The following is a 26,064-nucleotide window of genomic DNA, read 5'->3' on the forward strand; positions in this document are numbered from 1 at the left end:
CAACTTGACTGGGCTAAGGGATGCCCCAATGGCTGGTAAAACGCTATTTCTGGTGTGTCTATGAGAAGAATTTGGAAAGAGGTCAGCATTTGAATCAGTAGACTGAACAAAGACCATCTGTGCTTACTAATGTGGATGAGTATTATCCAATCCCTGAGAACCCCAATAGAACGAAAAGAGGGAAGAAAGGTGAATTCTCTCTCTTCTTGAGCTGGGACATGCATCTTCTTTTGCCCTTGGTCATCGCAGCTTCTGGATTTCTGACCTTAATATTCTAGGGCTTATACCAGCGCCCCCACCGCTTGTTCTTAGTTCTTTGGACTCAGACTAAATTGTACCACTGGATTCTCTGGTTCTCCAAATTACAGATGGCATATTGTGGGACTTCTCAGCCTCCATAATCACATGTGCCAATTCCCATAATAAATTTCTTTTTATATATCTATACGTGTTCTCATGATTCTGTTTCTCTGGAGAACTCTGACTAAACAACAACATCAACTAAATTTTTTGAGCTTTCACACTCTCATTAGTATAATTGGGAGAAAAATATGCCCCAGAATTATCTGAGATTACAAACATGAAAGTACTATGAAACCATAAAGATCTAATACAAGGAATGGCCATTTCCTCCAAAGGTCCTGTTGATTAAATTCAATTCCAATTTTCAGCCTTCCTCATTGACCTGCTGCAGAATAAAAGAGCCTTTTTATACTAGAAGGAAGCTGGGCCTGGGCTGGGACTCAGACACAGAGATTTCCCCAAACTGTCATTGAGTCAATAAGAGTGATTGACAGCAGATGAGCTTGCAGCTCACCATGACCCAAGGGTCTCTCTTTTATCCTGGATGCCTGACACCTTGCCAGTCACTCGTCATTGGTGATTCATCCTGTGGCCTTGAATGTGCTTCCTCCATTTGACCCCTATGCATCTCCACCTGTTTATCCTGCCATTCACTACTTTCTCCTTACCCTTCCTGCCTCCCACCTGAACAATGACATCAAGGCAATGATGGCAAACGGCAGCAGTTGGGTTGCCAGGTGATAGACTTCTGAAATGATTTCTCTTCTATCAATGCCTCCAGCAGCTTTGTCTTCCTGTGTGGCTTTATCTCTCAACACAATCATACAAACAAAAACTAGAAAATGTCTTTAATGCAGAATTAGAGGAGACATTTGTATCAAAATGATCGAAAAGTATCCCAGATTATAAAGGATTTCCTAGAACCTGAATGGCATCAAAAAGGCTTTTACTGACAGCAATGGCATAAGCTCTGGGGCCAGATGGATATGGGTTCAAAACTAGACTCTACCACTTGGAAATTAAGTGGCCTTGGATGAGTTAATGTAATATCTCTGAGCCACGGTTCCCACATTTATAAAATGTGAATGACAAATCATAGAACTTTCCTTATAGTTTATTGTGTGTCTACTCAGTTGTAAGCCCTCAATAAATGTTTGTTCAATGAATGATCAGGTAGAGATTGCACAAGGCAATTCATGTAAAATACCTGACATGGTACATGGCACAAAATAAACTGTCAATGTACAATGGTATTACTATTATAGTGCATATCTTAGTCTGTTTGTGCTTCTATAACAACATATTTAAGACTGGGTAATTTATAACATTATACATTTATTACTCACATTAATGGAGGCTGAGAAGTCAAGATTAAGACCCTAGTTAGTTTAGTGTCTGGTGAGTTCCCAGTCTCTGCTTCTAAGATGGTGTCTTGTTTCTGTGTCCCCCAGAGGGGAAGAATGCTGTGTCCTCATGCGGAAGAAGAGATGGATGGGCAAAAGGGCCTAGCTAGTTCTCTGCAACCCTTTAGGACATGATTACAGCCTAGTCATGTCTTAAAGGATCTGCCTCTTAATGCTGTTGCATTGAAGATGCAGTTTTGCCATGAATTTTGGAAGAGACACAAACATTCAAACTATTAGAACGCCACTTCATCCCAAGGATTGTCCAGGTCTCTTCCTTATACTTTCTTGTCCCTTCCTTGTCATAAGAACTTTGCAGAACAATTAAAAGTATAGACTCGAAAGCTAGATTATCTGCATTTGAATCCTGGCCAAACCAAATTGGGCTAGTTATCTAACCTTCCCTGTGTTTGTTTCCTCACAGGCATAATGAAGGTAATAATATGTGTTTCATACAATTGTGAGGATTCAGTGAGTTTATTCATGCATTAGGCTTACAACAGTGCCTAATAGATAATACTCAATGAAATTAACTTCTATTTGTTAATTATTATTGGAGTTTCTATAGTTTGACTCTTGGAAAGTCCAGACACAAGGAAGATTCCTCCAAAGGCATTCTCCTTGGCTCTTTATTGTGTATCACTTTGCATCCTCCAACTGATCTCTTTATGAGTCTATATTGCATTGTTTCCCTGGACTATGACTTACTCCAACAACTAAGGTCATGCTTCTTCCCTCTTTCCCTACTGCTCCTAGCATAGTGCTGGAGTACTTTGATGTTGCATCTACTTTTGAAAAGTGTGTGTTGCAGAATTAGCATAAGATGACATCTTTTAAACGACAAAGCTGTAAATCTTGAAGGACTTTAGCTATACTCTCATGTACCTCTTCTCTTTTATAAGTGAAAAAAGTAAAGCCCAGAGAGGTTGAAACTTGACCACAGACACCTGGTTAGTTAGCAGCTGATTCTCAAAACCAGGTCTCTTAACTTTTAGCACAGCAATTTTTTCACCCATGAGTGAAACAGCTATTTAGAAAAAAAAGAAAAAAGAAAAAAAAAAAAAAGATTCCCACCATATAGATCCTAAAATCTTGCTTTAAAAATGTGAAACCATGATCCTGGTTTTTGGAGGATAAGAGCCACGTTTTGCTGGATATTCACCTGAGCAAATAGGAAATATGAACAAGTCTGAAGACCTGAGAGGACCTTTTGCATTTATTCTCCACCTGGTCCAGGTACAAAGTGAAATGTGGCAATGCAAAGAGAGTTTAGCACGGTAAAAAGAAATAGGTAATATTATAGGATGCATTTGCATGGGTCAGGAACTTGGCTGCTGCTACCCCTCTTTGTTCCTTGTGTACTTTCCATCTCAGGGACTCAGTTTCTTCATCTGTTAAATAAAAGGATTGGAACTGGCTATGTTCCAAATCCTCTTCCCATTCTAGCATTCTGTGAGACTAGCTATGAATGAATGCTAAGTAGATAGTCTGTGCACAAGTGTTTCATTTACTATTACCTCATGCTCCAGCCGGGAGGTTCTGTATTGCCACAGTTATTTTCATACAATGCCTCTCTTTGAGTGACACATGGGTAACTGTTAAACACGACTGTACTGTGAGAATATGCGTTAAATTAGTGTAAAAACTGTATGCCTCACAATTTCCAGATGTCAGTATTTTGTAATGTTGTCATTTCTCTTTTTTCTGTTCAGATGTTCAGCAAATGGAAGGCAAATGGTCGTAGGAACCGTCTCCCTGCAACACATTTCTTTCAGCTTGCTTCAACCAATTTCTTCATAGGGATTCACATGCTCTCTGAGGGCTCACCAAACTAAAACCGTCTCTTAGAATATCTCAGCATGGTGGCAATGCCTCCCTCGTGTATTGCCTAAAATATTGGCTCTTATGTGACTTTGAACACTTGAAAACACAGACAGCCTGGTGGTAGATAGTATTTACCCAAATTAGAGAAATTAAACTCTGAACTGTTCAAGTTTTAAGCAATCAGTTCCAGTTAGTACACACTCAGTTCCAACCTTAAGCATCAAAGAGAAAAAGTGATTTGGCAGCGAGAGCTGCTGGTAGGAGTTTAAGTCCCAATCAACATAAAATGTACATAAGTGCCAAAGCCGAATATTGATCAGGAGGTTTTCTTTTCCCTACTTTCTATCTGCTGTGATACCTAAAGGCTGTTTCTTTTATTAGACGAGAGGGGAAAAGAGGCAAACAATTTCAGAAAAAGATTAAATCTCGTTTGTATGGTACAAGGTTATAAAGCCATAATAGAAAAGCTATAAATTATTCTACCATTAAAATCATTGTTGCCTTAATCTTTTTTTTTTATTATTAAAGTTAATACCAAGTTCTTTTGTTCTGGATACTTAGGAGAAAATGTGCTTTCCCTTAGAAGCTAATTCATGTGGCTGGGCTGAGCTATGTAACCTCAGGGGATCATGGTTTCTATTGTACACTACACATTTATTTATCAGATAGAATGTGTGGGATGGTGCCCTCAGAAATGTGCAATGGAAAAGCCATACCAAATCGGAATGCAAATACGGGATGAAAGGGAATGTGAATCAACACAAAATATGTGTATATATAGACATGTTATATATTTGCTGATTAGGAGAGCGCTAAGAAATATAAATAGGAAAGTAAGGCTCAAAGAAGTTAAGTAATTTGCTGAACTAAGCAGGGTGGCCTAACTTCTGTGACAAACTGCAATAAAAATTCAATGTTTCAGCATGGTACAGTATCTATTTCTTACTCACATCATGATCTGATTGGAAATAATGGCACTCCGAGTAGAGATGTGGAGACCCAGTTCCTTCTGTCTATCCGTCTATTCCATGGCCTCACAGGTCTGCAGAGGATCCTCTGCTAATGCAGACAGGGAAGAGAAGAGAGCCCAAAGAGTCTTCTGAAAAAATCTGGGTAGAGCCAGGCTGGAAGTGGCCGGTCCATATCACATCTGCCTAAATTCCATGAGCTGGAAGTCTGTCATAAGCATCATGAATCTGCAGGACAGTCTTTGTGTGCCCAGGAGGAATGGGAAATGGGTTTGGTGAACACAGTGCCAGCGCATTGTCTTTGCCACTTGCAGCCAGAGTTACCAAGCAGATTGGGAATTTCTTCTCTGTAGCTTCAAATTCTATCCTTTTTCCACTCCACAAAGCTCTAGAATTCATCCTCTGAAAGATTTTTGACACGGATTATAATAACAGCAGTGCTTGAGGTCAAACAAGAGACTGAAATATCATCTAGATGTTTCTAAAGTGTCTCATTTGGATTTATATTGACACAAAGTTGAGTATTTGACTGAATTTTCCAGATCTCATTCATGTTTAACTCAGACATGACCCAGCAGTTGCTTGGAGATATTTGGCCTGATGGAATTTATAATGCAATGTAATCTTAAGAATGTTCTTGTCTCTGCCCCTGTTGTGTTCTCTCTCTAAGGCCTCATCTTTGAGATTTTAGCTATTCCCATTGTTTCAACTGTAAATGCCATGTGGTCTACTCTCCTATATGTTCATATTTTTAGCACCTCCTCCTTCCTGTCTTCTCAACTAGAGGGCTCATATCTAACCACCTGCTGAGCACCTCCTCAATGTCCCACATGCTCTTTTTTTTTTTTTTTTTTTTTTTTCTTTTTTGAGACGGAGTCTCGCTCTGTCACCCAGGCTGAAGTGCAGTGGCACGATCTCAGCTCACTGCAAGCTCTGCCTCCCAGGTTCACGCCATTCTCCTGCCTCAGCCTCCCGAGTAGCTGGGACTACAGGCACCCACCACCACGCCTGGCTATTTGTTTTGTATTTTTAGTAGAGACGGGGTTTCACCGTGTTAGCCAGGATGGTCTCTATCTCCTGACCTCGTGATCCACCCGCCTCGCCTCCCAAAGTGCTGGGATTACAGGCTTGAGCCACCGCGCCCAGCCCCCACATGCTTTTATTAACATATATAACATTGCAACTTACTTTTTTCTTACAAGACATGTCTTTATTTTGTTTTAATTTTTAAAATACTTTTTAATTTAATTGATGAAAATTATATATATGGTGTACAACATGATATATGTCACCATTTTGGAATGGCTAAATCAAGGGAGTAAACATATCTATTACCTCACATACTTTTTTATGGTGAGAACATTTAAAATCTATTCACAATTTTCAAATATATGATACATTGTTATTAACTATAGTCACCGTGTCATACAATAGATCCTCTAAACTTATTCCTCTTGTGTAAGGAATTTATATCCTTTGACCAACATCTCCTCAATCCCAATCCCCACTCCCCAGCCACCATTCTAGTCTCTGAATCTATGAGTTCAGCTTTTTAAAATTCCACATATAAGTAAGATCATACAACATTTGTGTTTCTGTGCCTGGTTTCTTTCACTAAACAATGTCCTCCAGGTTCATCCATGTTGTTACAAAGGGCATGCTTTCATTCTTTTTTAAGGCTGAATAGTAAGTATTCCGTTTGCTAGATCAATATCAGGAAGGTTTTCCCTAATGTTTTTGCTAGTAAAACACTGCTGTAAAACACAGTTTGGGATAGTTATAAGTGTATGTTTTTTAGTTTCGGGTCTTACATTGCAATTTTTAACCTATTTAGGGATGATTTTTGTATAAGGGGTGAGAGAAGGGTCTGGTTTCATGCTTCTGCATGTGGATATTTCATTTTCCCAACACCATTTATTGAAGAGACTGTCCTGTCTTGATTGTACGTGTATGTTTTGGCAATTTTGCCAAAAATCAATTGTCCATAAACGTGTGTATTTATTTCTGGGCTACTTGGTTACATTGACCTGTATGTCTGCTTTGGTGCCAGTACCATGCTGTTGCAATTACAATATCATTGTAGTAGATTTTGAGGTCAGGTAGTTTAATACCTCCAGTTTTGTTCTTTTTGCTCAGGATTGCTTTGGCTATTCAAGGTTTTGTGTGGTTTCATACAGATTTTAGAATTATTATTTTTATTTCTGTGAAAAATGTCATGGAAATTTTTATAGGAAATGCATTGAATCTGTAGATTGCCATTGGAAGTATGGGCATTTTAACAATGTTAATTATTTCAATTCATGAACATAGGATTTATTTTCATTTATCTGTGTATTTTTCATAAACTTTTTATGGTGTTCATTGTAGAGATCTTTCACCTCCTTGGTTAAACTTATTCCTTGGATTTTTAATGTTATTGTTAATGGGCTTGTTTTCTTGATTTGTTTTATGGATAGTTATAAGTGCATAAAAATGCTACAAATTTTTGTCTGGTGATTTTGTATCCTGCAGCTTTACTGACTTTGTTAGGTAGTTCTGTTTTTTGATGGAATCTTTAGGGTTTTCAAAATATAACATCATCTTTAAACAACAACAATTCTACTTCTTTTTTTCCAAACTGGATGTGTTTTATTTCTTGTTCTTGACTAATTGCTCTAAGACTTCCAGTGCTATGTTGATTTGAAGTGGTGAGAGTGGGCATCCTAGTCTTATTCCTGAACTTAGAGAAAAAGTGTTGTACTTTTCACCACTGAGTGTGATATTAGCTGTGGGCATAACATATATGGCCTTTGATGTGTAACAACATTCCTTCTACAGTTAATTTGTTGCGAGTTCTGATTATGAAAAGATGTTGAATTTTGTCAAATGCCTCTTCTGCATCTATTGAGATGATCATGCAGTTTTTGTCCTTCATTCTGTTAATGTGGTGTATTGCATTTACTGATTTGCATACATTGAACCATCCAAAACCCAGGACCTGATGACTTCATGACTGAATTCTAGCTAACTAGATGGAAGTAATGCCAGCTCTTGTCAAACTCTCCCAAAAAATTGAAGAGAGAGGAATACTTCCAAACACATTTTGCAAGCATCACATTACCCTGATACCAAAGCCAATCAAGGATGCTAAGAAATAAAATAAAGTTACAGATTATATTCCTGATGAACATAGATGCCAAAATCCTCAACCAAACACTAACAAATCCAATTCAAGAGCACATTAGAAGGATTATTCACCATGATAAAGGGGTATTTATGCCTGGCAAAACATGACTTTATTTTCATATTTTTTTGTATCATTTGGGCTATCAACTTATGATTCATCTGTATAAATAGATCCAGGTTTCGTGGGTCCTAAGGCTTCAACAATTAAAAACATAATAATATGGGATTCTGAATACTAATTCAATTCAAAAGTAAATATTTAGAATAAGGAAAGCAATTAAAACAAATTACAAATGAAAAAACTTGACAAGCATCACGTTTGTTAACTGACACAACTCAGCTCTATAGTATTTTTTCTTACATTGTATTCTCTGTATAAAATATATCTCTATCTATCTGTCTATCTCTCCTAGTCTTATTTCTAGCATTATTAATAGCAATTTGTTTTTGATATTAATAGCTTATTAGAGTCTTTTCAGCTTCTTAATTCATGGATATGTTATAGAAAGTTTTATAAATTTTTGTCAAACCTGAAAAACTTCTATCAAAGTTCTTTCACTGAATTTCATATTTTCTTTTGAAGTGACTAATATTAAATGCCCTTTAAATTGCAACACGTGTTCTTTTGGGGAGATGGAGTTAAATCTTTTTTTAATTTTTATTTCAATAGTTTTTGGGGGTAGAGAGAGTTTTTGGCTACATGGATAAGTTCTTTAGTGGCGATGTCTGAGATTTTAGTGCACCCATCAACCAAGCAGTATATACTGTACCCAGTATATACTATTTTATCCCTTACCTCTCCCAACCTTCCTCTGCCCCAAGTACCCAAAGTCCATTATATCATCTTATGCCTTTGAATCCTTATAGCTTAGCTCTCACTTATAAGTTAGAAGATACTATATTTATTTATTTTTCTATTACTGAGTTACTTCTCTTAGACTAATGGCCTCCAGTTCCATCCAAGTTGCTTCAAAAGACATCACTTCATTCATTTTCATGGCTGAGTAGTATTCCATGGTGTGTATATGTGTACACTAGTTTTTTTATCCATTCATTGGTTGATGAGCACTTAGGATGGTGCCATATCTTTGCAATTTTGAATTGTGCATGTGTGTGCATATGGTTTTTTCATGTAATTACTCATTTTCCTTTGGGTAGATACCCAGTAGTGAAATTTCTGGATCAAATCATAGTTCTACTTTAGCTCTTTAAGGAATCGCCATACTGTTTTCCATAGTGGTTGCACTAATTTACATTCCCACCAGCAGTGTAAAAGTGTTCCCTTTTCTCCACATGCACACCAAAATCTATTGGTTTTTGCCTTTTTAATTATGGCCATTTTTGTAGGAGTAAGGTGGTATTTCATTGTGGTTTTCATTTGCATTTTCCCTGTTGATTAGTGATGTTGAGCATTTTTTCAAGTGTTTGTTGGCCATTTGTATGTTTTCTTTTGAGAAATGTCTATTCATGTCCTCAGCCCACTTTTTGATGGGATTATTATTTTTTTTCTTGCTGTTTTAAGTTCCTTGTAGATATTAGTCCTTTGTTGGATGCATAGTTTGAATTGCAACACTTGTTCATACCAGTAGGGGCCCTGCCAGGGGTTTAGAAGGGTTTTGTGCAAATGAGAAGCCCCAAAGCTTAGACTTCATTAGCTTCACCTTAATTCTAGCTATTTGAGGTAAACCCTTGTTTATCTGTGTTCATCCTAATGCTGTTTACCCACAAATAACCAATTGCCGAAGGACTTTTAACATGTTCTTCATGGTGGATCTCTGTCTTCATTATGCTACCCTTTTTAAAACTTTATTATCTTAGACATGAACCATTGCAAACTTCTACATTTGCTACTTGAAGTCTTTGTCCCCTTCTTGTCATTCTGAAAAATAATTCCAAAGGAATTATTCCAAAATGATTTCAATTTTTAAAACACTCTTCTACTTATTTAATCACATCTAAAATCTTCTACCTAATTTTTTGGGTCATATATGATCTGGACCAAACTCTTCTTTCTAGTGTGATCTACTATTTCACTCTAGTCTAGAGATTTGGACTTCACCTAAGCAAGGTTTACTACTATGCCATTTATTCTACCTTGAACATGGTGATTTTACTTTCTATTAGAGGGATAAAATTCTCAGCATCTCGTTAGGGCCTAGACCTTTCAGAAGTGAGGAAGTATCTTACACAGCTGTTGGAGTGTTCAGATGTAGCTCACCTGAAATCTGATCCCTTTTCCCTCCTTTGGTTTTCTCTGTGGTCCTTATGATAACCATATTCTAAGTATTTTACATTGCTTATTTGATTTTTTGACACTTGATTTGACATATCAGCATAATGGGAATAATGGGACTATCTGTGCTACAACATTATAATAGAGATTAAATGAGATATCTAAAAAATTGTTGTGTCCTACAAAATACCCTTATTAGGACAGGTATTTGAGTAGAAGGCCTTTCTCTGGACCCCTCAGAGGCAGCTGGCTGAGTACATCTGCTGTGCTTTTCTTTACACAGTGTAGAGAGGCCACTGAGAATCTCTGATGACATGTACTGTGGAAGAAAAATTATTCATGTTTTAATTGTAAACTCTAAAATATTCCTACAGAACAACAACAGTGATTAGCAGATTGCAAAATTTCTAATTTTGGAAATAGAAATCTGAAGATCATTATTTGAGCTAATTTCACCACACAGGAATTTGATTTAAAATTTGTTTTATTCCTTGCCAACTTTGCTCCTGGTATAGTCTAGCAAGGCTTCTCCTTCCTTCTTGTCTACTTGTTTTCAAGGGGTGGGTACGGAGTCTGTTTTTCACTGTGAGAAAGATGCATACTTGTGCCAGAAGGTAAATGAGGCCAGCTTCACTAGCGGTTTTAGCGTCTTTGAAACATAGCCAAGGCTGGATCAGAACCAGAATAAGAATTTCTCAAAGCTGCAACAGATGATAAAAATCCAAAATAGAAACTACCATTGTGATGCAAAGAGGGAAGCAGATGCAATTAGCACAGGAGCCATTCTGGAGGGAAAAAGATGAAGTGCTGAAATGATTTTAGTGGGTGCTTCATTGATTCCATATTTAGGCATCAGGAGTAGTTGTGCTGTAGAAGCCAGGAGTCATGATGAAAGAGGGGTCCTGGTCTTCAGTCCTGGCCCAAATCTTTCTTTTTTGGAGATAATGGTTGAAGGTACGTTGTGCAATGATGGATACAGAATCCTAGAAATGACAGGGCATTAACTGGTAACAGTTACATAACGGTAACATCCCTACCCTTAGTACAAAAGGTGAGTTGGCCTCAGGTAATACGAAGAAAAAAAAAGACCAACATTTATTAAGAGGCGTTTAGCATAATGGTTATGGGCATAGGTCTGGAGGTGGTTAGTCTGAAGCAAATCCTGGTGCCACTATGTAAGAGCCATGTGATCTTGACCAAGTTATTAGGTTGGTGCAAAATAATTAGCCGCTAATGGCAAAAACCACAATTACTTTTGCACATATTTTAAATTATGAGCATCAGTGTTTCCATCTAAAAAATGAGCATAATTATTGCAGTACCTCACAGAGCTATTGTGAAGATGGTTAATTAATCATTGAAAGCACTTAAAACACTAAGTCACTATGCAAAGTTTCTTGCCTAAACCACCTACGTCAATCCTCACAGTTTGAGGTAGGCTTCGCTCTCCCCATTCCATGGATAAGACAGTTAAGGCTCCCAAATCAATGACTAACATGGTGTGTTGTCTGAGGCCTCAGGAGAATATTATAGACTGAGAGGCAGCTCTAGCATAGAGTGGAGATGAGGAGTCTTACAAGGGAAAAAGAAACGCTTAAAGCAGATTCATTTCCCCAAAACCACCCCCTACTGAGCTACTGACTCTGGGTTTTCCTTTCTCTGAAGAAAATTTAAGAGTTTCTTCCCAATGGATTTCTATTCCCCACCCCTCCCCCACCCTCTGGCATCCGTCTATCACAATAGTGGCTCAGGACGATTCTGGAAAAACAAGAAAAATTGTAAGAGAGCTCCTTCTTCCCTCGGGAAAGCTCTGTAAATGAGTCAAGTGGGAATGAGGCTGGTTACTGAATAATCGTCGTAAGAGGGTCACTTGAATTTCTAGCTTGCAGGCTTTCTGGTTTGTTTCTAGCTATATTTCAAGAAGTCTGCATTTGTAAGAGAATTCCTAAGACCACAAGAGTTGGAAAGGATGTGAGGCATCATCTAAACAAGCTTCCATAGTTGACAGATGAAAAAGCTGAGGCCCAGGAAAGGAAGGAAATTTCTTAACAGCTTTCACAGTTCCTTCAACAGCAGAGCTCAAGACTAGTGTTCTCACTATCATTCACCACTTCCTTCCCTTTCATCAGACTGAACTCTTGGCAGTTCCCCAAATATATTGTAGCTTCTCAAAAAATCTTAGCTTTGACACATAATATGTACTCATCCTTAAATCCCAAATATATTCCCACTTTTCATGTTTTTGTTTTGCTTTGCCTAACACCTCATCCATAGCACTCATGTCAAACATCATCTCCAGGGAAACTCATCTCTTATTTGCTCTCACAATAGCCCCTGTTTATCAATCCCACAATCTGATTTTATTACGTCTGTGTATGTCTGCCTTTCCTGGAGGAAAAAGAACACATCTATTTTGTTCATCGTTCTATTCTTTGTCTCTTGGCATCATCATTGGCATATTAGTACAATGTCAAAAATATTGGATGGATGGATGGATGGATGGATGGGTGGATGGATGGATGGATGGATGGATGGATGGATGCTTGGGTGGTTGAGTAGATAAATAGGTGGGTGGGTGGATAAATAGATGAATAGGTAGGTGGATGAATGGGTGGGTTACCAAATGGGTGGGTGGATGGATGGGTGGGTGTGTGAGTGAATGGGTGGGTGGGTGGGTGGTTGAATGGGTGGTGAATGGATGAATGGATACATGCATGTATACATGAATGGACATGTAAATTTTCCTTTGAATGTATAACAAATTACCCAAAACACTACAAGTCTCAGATAACATGAATTATTTCATGATTCCTGCAACAGTTTTTATAATATTATTTTCTATGTGATTTGCCTAGCTTATGATCCCCTGATGTTTCTAAAAGCAGGAAGAAATGCGCAATCTGCTGTAGTAGCAGGTAGAAATTAAATGCCCTCACTGTGTGCTTTGGTTGAAAGTTTTTAGCTCACTATAAGTATTTCTTCTCAACACCTTTACAGCTCATGGGTATATGAGTGTGCTTGTATACTTACTGATTTATCTCCTTAGACCAGCAGGAGATAAAAAGCAGGAGAACTGTATAGGATTCATAAATGGCCCCTTGGACAGTCAAAAGTTTAGTGCCTTCACATGAATATATCCTATTTTATGGGGAGCCAATGAGGTCTGGCAAGCTCTAATGTCTGTTTTGGTCAAATACTACTGTAATTTAAAATCACTGGTATCAGGAATTCCATGTGATGTATGCAGCGGCTCAGCCCTGCCTACCTTTCAATTCTGAAGCAAGAAAGAAATGATGCTTCTGGGTTCTCTGAGTGACAGAACAGTAATAGACTGTTGCATTTTGAATTTTATATTTGCCATAATTTTGATTTTTTTTCTTCTTTGACTGCTTTCTTTTGTAGTCTCATCAGCTCAGAAGGTCAAAGTTGAGATACGTGTTCACACAGTCAAAGTGTAGAACAATGAGCCTATGACAGAAGTGAGGCATGATATTAATTGTACATTAAGCTTTATAGGTTTTTGGATCATCCATCCCTCTGACAGTGGTAATAGGAATCCTGGGTGCTATTATATTTCCTTCACAGCAAAGATTATAAAAAGCAAGAGGAATTACACGTGCTTCTACCGCATCTTATCAGCATTCACACAAGGTTTACTAATATGTATAATCACAATAACTTCCAAAGGTTCCACCTTGGTACTTCTGTTAATTTAATTCAATGTAACAAACACTTACTGAGCATCTAATGAGTGTCAGGCATTAGGCCTAGTGCTAGGGATAGAGAAATGAATACACAGATGTGGACTTTGCCAGTAAAAATAAGAAGTAGAGTTGTGTGCGTGGATTTATATGTTTTAAGCTAAATATGGACTTTTCCTAGAAGAGTGATTCAGATGGCATTTCAGTTCACATTTAGTACTATTTGTGTGACTTTGGGCAAGCCCATTCTCCCCTCTAGGTTTTTGTTTCCTCATTCCTAAGCATAGCACATTTGAGCACAAGTATTTCATATTTCTGTCAATCTTTGAGTATCTTAGAATTTGGAATTTATTCTGTTGGAAAAGTATCTGCTAAGGGTGAAACTGAGACCTGAAGTCTCAGTTGAAAGAGTCTGAAGACATAGCAGTGAATCCACACTCTTGAAGTAGCACATATATTGGAGGCTGTTTCTTGGAATATCATGGGAAGCAGCACCATTTATGTTATCACCATTTCATGAGGGGCTCCACAGAGATTCTTACCACCAGGCTTATGTCAAAGACCTTTACCCTGTTCTTTGAAAACGAATTCAGCGGGGAGGAAAACAAATCAATTGTAACTCATAAGTAGCTCAAGAAACCATCCCTCATCTCTTGATGGGTGTTTTCCCCCAGTGCATTAGGACCAATGTGCTCTATTTTAGAAGAATTAAAATGCTAGATTTTTCCTTATTATGCACCAAGTGAATCCTTATAATGAATGGGTCCAATTTTCAAGAGTTTTAAATAATCACATTGAATACTCCTAACTATTCATTAAAGATTCTGTAGATAAGAGATTGCAAGTGCAGCAATCTTAAGAACCTATGTATAATATTTGTATATCTGATTCCATTCTGTGGAGGTTAAAGTTATAAGATAAACTTAGTGGTTGTATGACTAACATTCACAAAAGCATGCTCATGAGTCTTATCCCAGGGTTTTGTGAGGAGACATTTTTTCCCACTTACTTAAAGAAAATCATATATTTTCTACTGATTCCTGTATACCTAGATTCTTCAAGTATTATAAAGTGAGATTAGCCAGAGAAACAATAGGTTTGGTGAATGGATAATTGGCTGGGGTATGAATTAAGAGCCAGATAGGCTTGGGTATGAAAGTCACTTGAACCCCCTAGTAACTGAATGACTGTGGTAAGTCATTTAACATCTCTGAATCAGTTTTCTCTCCTGTAAGGTAAGGACAGCACTAGCACCTACTTCGCTGGGAGTTTGGGAAAGTTAAATAAAATGTTTCTGGAGAGTTAAAAAAAAAATGCCAACGAATTATCAACAGACAAAAAGCTTACACATGAGCTGACAATGCAAGATTAATTTATAACTTCAAAAATAAATAATATATATTATTTTCTTTGTTAAAAGTATGGACCAGTTGCAGTCATTGACTGTTAAACTTTCCTTGCCCAGGTTCGATTTTATTGACAGTGATTTCCAATCTTGTTTTCTTCATCTGGAGAGCAAAGAATAGAATAAAGACAGAATCCTTTGACCTTCTGCTGTTGTACTGTGGTCTTTCTTTTCAAAGACCACAGAGAAAGATTGAAGATAAACATCTGGTCTTTACTGGTCTTTTCCCTGCATGATCCCTTATATTTTCACTCAGTTGGTGCAACCCAGTTCCTATTCGAATTCTAAAACTTCTGTATAAGGGGTAAATTTTTGCTGCTCCCAGTGTGGTCCAGGAATGTTGGTAGTGAGCAGCCATTTGGTGGTGGTTGTTGTTGTTGTTTTATTTTAGATTCAGGTGGTACACGCATAGGTTTGTTATATGAATATATTGTGTAATGCTAAGTTTCACACTTCTAATGATCCTGTTGCCCAAGTAGTGAACGTGATATCCAATAGGTAGTTTTTCAACCGGTGCCTCCTTCCCTCTCTGCCCCTTTTTGAAATCCCCACTATCTGTTGTTCCTGTCTTTGTGTCTTTAGGTACCCAATGTTCGGCTCCTACTTATAAGTGAGAACATACTTTATTTGGTTTTCCATTTCTGTGTTAATCACTTAGGATAATGCCCTCCAGCTACATACAAGTTGCTGCAAAAGACATGATTGCATTCTTTTTTATGGCTGCATAGTATGGTGTGTATGTACCGCATTTTCTTTATCCAATCCAACATTGATGAGGACCTGGGTTGATTCCATGTCTTTTCTATTGTGAATAGTGAGCTGCCATTTGTTGTGAGTCCATGAGATAAGCCCAGAAATTATATTTAGAAACTTTATAGCAATGTAATAACAGAATGCTTTTGTTTCTATTGAATCTAGTGACACAAATTTTGAGTTTGTATTTTAATACCTTTTAAATTTAATTTTTCTAAAATGCATTTCATTATACTTTATAAAAGCATTAAACCACAATCAACTGGAATTTAATTTAAAAAACATGATTATTTAACTCAGACAGCAAGAAAAGCCCTGCTATAAAACAACCTACACATGTCATTTATTATTAAAACTTTTTGCTATATAATTTCTCAGATCATTTTTTTCTGTTCAAAATATGTTGTGTAGAATTCAAGTTTAAATTAGATAACATTAACTAGGCATGGTGGCTTATATCCCATGGTGGCTGTAATCCCAGCACTTTGGGAGCCTGAGGCAGGAGGATTGCTTGAAGCCAAGAGTTCAAGATTAGCCTGGACAACATAACAGGACCCTGTCTCCACACACACACACAAAATAATAAAAACATAAAAAATTTTAAAAAAAAAGGAAAGAAAGAAAAAAGAAAGAAAAAAATATTAGCCAGGCCTGGTGATATATGCCTATAGTCCTAACTACTAATGAGGTTGAGGTGGGAGGATCACTTGAGCCCATGAGTTTAAGGCTGCAGTAAGCCATGATTATGCCATTGCACTCTAGCCTGGGTGACAGAGTGAGACACTGTCTCAATCGATCACTCAATTAAATAAAATCTTGTGATACTTCAGATTTTAATTTTAATAAAAATAGGTGGAGCATATCAATATTCTACTCCCTGGTGCTGATATTTGGCTGAGTATCTTTGGGACTACCAACCTTGGTAAGAAAGTTCAGGAAATTCTACAGGATTATAGGGGAAATATGATATGCCCACCATTAATCATCATAGGAAGCCAAGGGTGCTAAAAATGAAGTATAGACATAAGCATGTCCATACTTATACAAAAGGCCAGGTATGAGAGCTCCTACTTTTAGTTAGGAGAGGAAGAATGAAGACAGGACAATGAAAATGGAATGGATTTCACCAGAGGCAGAAGTCAGGACAAGGGTTCCAGTCCTGCTTAAAAACATAATCATGTGGACACTAAATGTATGTATATACACATGTATGAAATATGTCACTAAAATGTCTACTTTTCATTTTAGAATGTGAGAGTTAAAGGGAATCTAAGAAATCATCTAGTTTAAATTTCATACTTTACATAAGTGAAAAACAAAGTCCAGCCCAGTGAGTTGATTTGCCCAAAGTCCAGCGAGAAATTGCACGTGAAGACATCCAGCAGGCAGAGAGTGTGCTGTGTCTGCCTTATCATTATCTAGTCCATGCCCACTGGACTGGAGCAGTTTTATCTGAAGTTGGTCATAGGTAGTTGTTCATGTTTAAAGGATGATGTAAAAATGATAAATTTTGCAGGCTATTGGAGAGGCAGCATAATATATTAAAACATGGATTTTTTTTCTTTTATTTGCATAGATTTTTAGGGAACAGGTGGTATGTGGTTACATGAGCAAGTTCTTTAGTAGTGATTTGTGAGATTTTGGTGCACCCATTACTCCAACAGTATACACCGAACCTAATGTGTAGTCTTTTATCCCTCACCTGCTTCCCACCCTTTCCCCCGAGTCTCCAAAGTCCATTGTATCATTCTTATGCCTTTGCCTCCTCATAGCTTAGCTCCCACTTATGAGTGAGAACATATGATGTTTGGTTTTTCATTCCTGAGTTACTTCACTTAGAATAATAATCATTTCATTCCTGAGTTACTTCACTTAGAATAATAATCTCCAATTCCTTCGAGGCTTCTGTGAATGCCATTAATTTATTCCCTTTAATGGCTGAGTAATATTTCACTGTGTGTGTGTGTGTGTGTGTGTGTGTATACACGTATATATAAGTATATATATACACATACACATATATTTTCAAATTTTTGCAATTGCAAGTTGTACTATTATAAAAATGCATGTGCAAGTATATTTTTTGTATAATGACTTCTTTTTCCTCTAGGTAGATACACAGTAGTGGGATTGCAGGATTAAAAGGAAGAACATAGAATTTGGTTCACAATATGATACACCATGTTTTGACCTTGGACACATTAACCAACGAATCTAATCCACAGTTTTCTTATGTCTGGAATAGATATTATAAATAGCGTTGGCAAGAGAGTTTTAAAAAAGAGTATTATTTAAGGACATGACCCAGAGTGAAGTTGACCCTGAATAAGCACTATGCTCTTTAACAAGCTCATCCACCAAGTTAGCAGAACAGTCAGGTACAAAAAGCATCCATGTCTCCACATTCCCAATCTGGCCTTTCTGCAGTAGCATGCGACTTCTCTCTTACCCCTTCCTTGTTGGCTGAATTTCCTGCTTTGTCATGTTTATTGCAGGATTGTAGCAGCACAGTCTGATGTGTAGGAATAGTCAGAGGAGGGTGGGAATTTTGGGACATGGGGACACACACCTGTAAGAACTAACTTATTTCCTGCAAGAAAGATGTTTCAGTTTCTAGCCTCTTGTCACTAGAAAATGAAGGTAGGGCTTGTCTAGCATGAATTCAGTGTTTCACCTTGTTGATCTGCTACCAATAGGTCAAATCATTTATCGGGCATAAAAGTGGGTCTTTTCTTAAAACAAGGTAACTGAAAGGATCAAACTACCATCTGGAAATATAAGGTGGGCTTTCAGCAGCCCAGAAAGCATTGTATTAGCTTCATCCTTCATTTGGTCCTGCCAGGGGAAGTTTTGTTTGCCACTTGTAGTACAATATGTAGACATTGTCTATAGGTGCTATAACAGTAATAACTTGATAAAAGTCTGAAGGCCTTAAAATATCCCTGAGGAAGGGAATACACAGCTCACCATACCATGCAGGAAGCTTATGCTACCTCTTTACAGTTCTTGTTTTGGGGCAGGGGAGGGGTTGAGTAGGAAGAAGGTGGACTCGGTGTCATTGGCACATGCCTTACATACCAGGAACCCCTGATGACCTTTCATTCCTCGCACATTCCAGGTCTCCTGCCTCTCACTGAGCCACCTTGCCTTTAGAAATGTGTGTTGATTGAGAACCACAGCTGGGAACATTTTTGGGTAGTTCATGATGCCGTTTAATGTTCAAAGTCATCCTTTGAACCTTACATTGAACTCTGAAGGGTGAAACCTTGAGAAGGTTCGTTTATGTGGCTGCTTCCTCTCATTCTCTCCACTATTGTTGGCAACGCTATCTATTACCCTGGGAAGCCATTCCTACTCATGTAGGATATCCTGTTATGTGCCCAAATTCTGTCTTTATAATTTACCACTGGCCACAAATAGAAAAGGAAGGAAATGGATATTCATTTAGAGCTTACTTAGCACAGACCCTCAACACACATTATCTCATTTAGTCTTCATGACAATAGCACAATGTGGAGATTTTTATTCTCATTTTACTTATAAGGGAATTAAGGTCTTATACATTGATTTTATTTTCCCAAAGTGACATAGCTAATAAATGCCTGAACCAGGAACAAAATTCATGTTTCTAACTCTAAAGTTGGTCTTTCTATTCTATCATGCTGTATCCTAAGAGAGAAATTCCTTCTAGGTAGCAACAAGCATGAACAAATAGGTCATTTTTCTCATTTGACATATATTTCAATATACAAATGAGCACATATTTATATGTATACATATAGGATTTATATGTATAGGATCTGAAGACATAGTGATGAAATAATAAATAAAGTTTCTCTCCTTAAGAATTTTAAAAATACATATACAAATATTCAGACATATAAATAGGAAATTACATTCATGATTAAATGAAACCGGGGTGTGATAGGGGAAGTTTGAGGTGACAGGAGAACACACAGAAGGGGCATCTAACTCAGGATCAGGAAATATTTCAGGAAGAACAGATATATGAACAGAGGTCCTTAGGAAGCATAGGCATTACCCAGAAAATGAAATGAAGATGAGGTTTCAATAAAGGGATCAGTAAATACAAATACCTAGAGATAGTAGAGAACTGTGTATACTGGGAGAAGTGAATGTTGCTCTATATACATCGTATGGGAAGAATTGTTTGCCAGCACATTAGTGCACCAATCCACAACTAGATACCAGGTTCTGCAGAAATGAGTAAGCCACAGAGCCTCCCCTTTGGCAGTTTATGCTTTTATGGGAGAAATAGACATGCAGAAAAAATGACTGCCCCAGCACATGCTAACATGCCACAGTTAAAACTATCCCAGAGAGGCCAGGCGCAGTGGCTCACGCCTGTAATCCCAGCACTTTGGGAGGCCAAGGCGGGCGGATCACGAGGTCAGGAGATTGAGACCATCCTGGCTAACACGGTGAAACCCTATCTCTACCAAAAATACAAAAAATTAGCCAGGCATGGTGGCGGGCACCTGTAGTCCCAGCTACTCAGGAGGCTGAGGCAGGAGAATGGCATGAACCCGGGAGGCGGAGCTTGCAGTGAGCCGAGATAGTGCCACTGCACTCCATCCAACCTGGGAGATACAGCGAGACTCCGTCTCAAAAACAACAACAACAACAACAACAACAAAAAACAACTATCCCAGAGATAGGGAATACTAAAGTGAGAAGAGAAACGAATTTATACATGTCAGGGAAGGGATACAGAATCAACAAAGGCTTCAGAAACACTCTGAAGACTTCTGAAGACTGAACAGAATTTGAAGGGTTGAAGAGGGACCCACCAAGGAGGGAAGCCAGGAAAGTATATTCCAGAAAGACATGGCATTTTCAAAGGGAGTCCATGTAGGATGCTTTTCTTAGAGGTTTGCAATTAAATCATTCGTCATCTCCTTTGGTGTATTTATTTGAATACATTCTTCACCAGGCAGCAAAGAGGATGCAAGATGACATCAGTGTGTTCTTACTAGAAGTTATAATTCCAGTCCTTTGAATGTTCCCATTTGACTGGAAGTGAATAAAAAAAGAATCTTGAAGAAAACAAACTTTTAAAGGAAATAGGCCCTCTGACTCCACCAGCATTGGACTTGGAGTCAATTATCACAAAATTCTAGGCTCTATAAAAATCAAGGGTTCTATCTACTTACCTTTTTCACTTCTAGGTTCCCCACACCTAGCTTCGTGTCTGGCTCCTAGTACGTGTTCAAAATATTAATTGAATAAAGGAAAAAGTAAGAGTAAATTTTAACCTTGTAGAGGTCCAGTTTTCTCATCTGGAAAAATTAGATGATATTGTCTGCTGAACCACATAGTGTCTGGACTCAGCCTGAATTTGAATCCTGCTCTACCCTTTACCACTCATTTCCCTTTGAGTAAATTATTTAACTTTTAGGTAACTTCTAGATCCTCATCTGTAAAAGAGAGTTGACATTAGCTCCTCAGAGATAGTGAAGATAAAATATAGTTTTATATAAATGACTTAGAACAGGGCTGGGTGCATATAAATTTCTTAGTAAATATTAGCTAATGTTATAATAACTCTTAAAAGATTATTTTCCAAAAAATGGTAAAATTACAAATCTCATACAAATATAAAAGTGAATACATGTGAAAGATTTTATTTAACTCATTAATGTTGAGACTAATGAGGTGTTACAATTAGTTAGTTCATAGGAGATTCCAAACTACAGACACATTTATAATCAGGAATGTTGAAATTAATGAGCAAAGGGAGGAAAGACTAATCTCTTGCACATTGGGGAGGGAAATCAATTGAATCTTCACTGGATAAAATTGATAAAATTTACCTGTCTATGGACAAGAATCATTTTGCATTGCCATCAGTTGTCTATAATGTACAGAGTTGTAAAACAGCTCCCATAGAAACAAAATTAGATAACTGGGAAGACTGTGATGTAGATATTACATTGTTTTCATTGAGATAGGACATTTCTCTATGTTGTTATTATTATTACATAACTAACACCATTAATGTAGGAGTTACATGAGATTATAATGTAAAGATATTATGTAAGCAGAAATGATTATCATTGTTTTCTACTTTTGATACTGGTTCTTTTTAGTATTTTAATATCGTTATTCTTTTTTAGCATATGTTTGGGAATTATTAATATATTTCATTTTAAAAATAATAGATGTTTTGCTTCTTTGATTATAAGAATATTATATGTTCAGGGCAAAAAAAAAAAATCAGTCCATATAAAAAGGTATAAAGGAAAAGGTAAAATCAGTAATCCACCATCAAAAGGTAACCATTGTTAATACTCTCATATGTGTATATTTGGGAGCAGACTACACATTCTGCTTTGTAATTTGATTTTTTCACATTTGATAATTCATCATGTACATTGTATTATGTATCATGTGTCATGATACAATTTATCATGTTATTTTATTTTTATTTTTTGAGATGGAGTCTCTCTCCGTCACCCAGGCTGGAGTGCAGTGGTGTGATCTCAGCTCACTGCAACCTCCACCTCCTGGGTTCAAGCAATTCTTCTGCCTCAGCCTCCGGAGTAGCTGGGACTACAGGCACTCGTCACCACACCTGGCTAAGTTTTGTATTTTTAGTAGAGACAGGATTTCACCATATTGGCCAGGCTGATCTCGAACTCCTGACCTTGTGATCCACCCGCCTCGGGCCCCCAAAGTGCTGGGATTACAGGCATGAGCCACTGCACCCGGCCATATTTTTACATTAGTAAAATGTCAACGTATTTTTAAAATAAATAATATTTTCATGTGTTTAGAATATTTTATTAAACCACCCGGCAACATTTGTCAATCAGTAGTAGTACAAGCTGATTTCTTTGTCCTATACTGGCTCTTTCCATTTGTTCGCTCAAAAAGAAACACCAGACACGCAAACAAGAATTTGCATTTTGCCAGAGACTTGATCTATGTGTCTGGGCAAGTTTAATCTCTCTTTTCTATCTCTTCATTTCCTTAGGGGTAAAATAGAACTTATTGTGGTGAAAGTACAAAGCAAGTTTCTGAGATTGGACTCATGAGCAGCTCACAGATCAAAGATCCCACAGTTGGCCTTATGAAAGCTGAAAATCCCTGGGCACCTGATGCTCCTTCAGCCATCAACAGATAGGACCTCTCCTCTAAGGACCTGACAGGAACAATAGGATAAATAGCAAGGGACAAAATGTGATCACATCCCATCACAATGGGAGTTGTTCCCAAGTAGATTTGTCCCTTCCACATGATGTGTCTGCCTCTTTCTTACATGTCAGCTAGCTCAAAAGGTCCTAAAGGAGAAACATCTGATTCACCTATCTCTTGTAACCAGCAAAGTGTCTGATGCATAATAATTAATGTTACTGTATAACAAGTGAATGAACAAATGACTATAGTGAGGTCAGTTTTCACTCATGATACAGCTCTTAAAGAAACTGATGGCCTGGCGTGGTGGCTCACGCCTGTAATCCCAGCACTTTGGGAGGCTGAGACAGGCGGATCATGAGGTCAGGAGATTGAGACCATCCTGGCTAACACGGTAAAACCCCGTCTCTACTAAAAACACAAAAAGTTAGCCAGGCGTGGTGGCAGGCATCTGTAGTCCCAGCTACTCAGGAGGCTGAGGCAGGAGAATGGCATGAACCCAGGAGGCGGAGCTTGCAGTGAGCCGAGATCGTGCCACTGCACTCCAGCCTGGGTGACAGAGCGAGACTCTGTCTAAAAAAAAAAATAAAAAATAAAAAATAAAAGAACCTGACTAAAAGTTCCATAATTTCCTAATCAAAGGAGCTTCCGTCCTCCACCTGCAGTCCCCAAACGTATACCACCATCAACTGAACCTCTCAGACTAGGAAGAAAAAAAATGCAACCTGAACTCTTCCATTTTCTACCACCTCAATTATCTACTTCTGTTCAGTGATTGAAGATGGAAGATGAATTTGATTACCACAGACTTTTCTATTGGCTCTTTCTTTCCTTCTTCCTCCTTCCTCCTTCCTCCACTCCTGATGTTCATACTCTTCTTGCTTCTTCCTTTGACTACCCAAGGTCCTCCTAGGGAACCTCCAGTGCCCCTGCTTGCAATCTATTGTCTACAAGGGGCAAGGGCAATTACTGAAAAGCTCCGATGTGACCATGCTGTTTCCTGATTAACATTTTATGAATAATCTCTTTTGCCTATGGCTATAGTTCTCAAACTTGTATCAGAATCACCCGGATATGGAATTAAAACATCGATTCCTGGAACCAGCTCTCATAGTTTCTGAGTCAGTAGGTCTGGGGTCAAGCCTGATAATTTCATTTCTGACCAGTTCCCAGGTCCTGTGGATATTTTGAGATCCACTATCTTATGATAATAAACCAAATTCTTCAGTGAGAAATTTATTGAGCTGCTTAGGATATTCTTGTATTTGTACTAAATCAATTTACTTTTCTAGATTAATCTTCTAGTACTTCTACTATTTCTTCTCTCACTGAGGCAAGCATGGTTTTCCTTCTAGACACACCAAACCAACAGCTATTCTCTATACATTCCTTATTCTTTCTCGGTTCTGCTTGATATGTAACGTTCTTCCTCATCAATATTAATTTGTGAAGTTTTGCTTATACTTCACAACCCAACACAAATAACCAAAATTAGTTTTGAAATAATCTTGAGCCCTCTATGAGCTACCTCTAGCTCCACACACCAAGATAGAATAACTGACAACATTCTCTGTCTGTTCTTCATTCTTCCTCCTCCATAAAGTCCTAAATAAGAGATGTTCATTTCTATGCCAATGTACTTAGCTCAGTTATAAAGTCCTTGAAGGCAGGAGTTCTTCTTTCCTTTTTTTCCTCTTCTCTCTTTCTTTCTTTTTCTTTATAAATTACATAAGCTAACCAAGTAACAGAATGAATGATCCTAATATTGATGGAATTTTGTCAAATTTAAGATACACTTTAGTTTAGGGATGAGCTATCAGATCAGCTCCTAATATCGTTTATTGCCCTACATGGGCACTCAGGGAAGAATTAGGTAAATAGTTGGGCAGAAATAGAGTCACAAGAAAACTTTTTTTTTTTTCTGGACATGTAGTCATAGCCAGAAGTGGTTTTATAGTAGCAACACATGTGAAGACAGAAGTCATGACTGCCAACTGGCTCCTTAATATCTACGTTAGGATAGAGGGCAAAGTTAAATGCAGCAAGTACTACTACTAATAGTAATATATTCATATATTAATACATATCATTGTTAAAGTCTTGATATACATCAAGCCCTGTGCTACATACAAAGTAGAGGCCATTATATCAAGAATTTCTACCCTAATCAAAAGAATCATATTTTTCAAAAACATACCAGGAGTCACAAATTTTCCAAAGATTTCTCTAAATTTCTTGAGAGTCAAATGAGTCACTTTTAAATTGTCTATGGTATCATGATCTTGATTAATGTATTTTATTCAACTGTTAACATATCTAAGCCAGATCTTCATTTGTAAATGCCTTTGGATAGTATTCAAGGAAGTCACTTTCCTGAATCTTTTGTAATATTTATAATTTTACCTTACAACTGATTTTTATCATTCAGCAGAAGTTTTAACTCATAAAAGTGAAAATGTATCTTAATAATTAACTTCAAATGAGAGATTGACATTTCTTTCACCAATCTTTGAATAAAGAGCAGAGTCCTTGCCTTTGAAAATGAGCCCATAAAATAGAGTTATGTGTCATCTTTCTTTTATAAGCCACACCCATAATACAGTAATACACTTAGCTGTAATTTTTAGTTCTTTTTCTGAAAGAAGAGAAAATGTAAAAGATATAAACAGCAATCAAAAGACAACCCCTCAAGAGTCTACGTTGCCTCCAATCTTTCACGATAGTGTTTCAATAGCACTTTTGGGAGCGTTTTTTTTTTTTTTTTTTTTTTTATCAACCCTTCCAAAATGTTGACTTATCGTATTTCATGTGTTTACCTAATCTTTTATTAATCAGTTAATTCCAGTAGAATAAATGAGCTTAGAAGTCAATATGACTGATTTTTGACACATGTAAAATTTAACTGCTAAGGATAGAAGTGTAAGGGATTACTAGAAATTGGCCCACTAAACACCAGCATCAGATTATTGTAGAACTCTGAGTGGCTTGGAGAGCAGTGCAGGAGGTCAGTTAAAAGAACTTCAAGGCAGAAAGTCCCAGGCTTACGAGGATTCAACTTTAGGGTGATACAAAAGGAATTCTCAATAGAAATTGTACTTTGAGTACTGATACATTCTGCTTTTCACTTTCATTATAGTATTCAATATAGTAT

The 26,064-nt window shown here is 37.5% G+C and overlaps 1 long non-coding RNA gene across 1 annotated transcript in view; it reads left to right on the forward strand.

Moving 5' to 3' along the window:
* LOC134737143 (uncharacterized) overlaps positions 1-26,064 on the forward strand; it is a 517,224-nt gene that overhangs the window by 97,405 nt on the left and 393,755 nt on the right. The gene's annotated exons all lie outside the window — the stretch shown is intronic.

This window comes from Symphalangus syndactylus, chromosome 7 (assembly GCF_028878055.3).
Source record: "Symphalangus syndactylus isolate Jambi chromosome 7, NHGRI_mSymSyn1-v2.1_pri, whole genome shotgun sequence".
NCBI lineage: Eukaryota > Metazoa > Chordata > Mammalia > Primates > Hylobatidae > Symphalangus > Symphalangus syndactylus.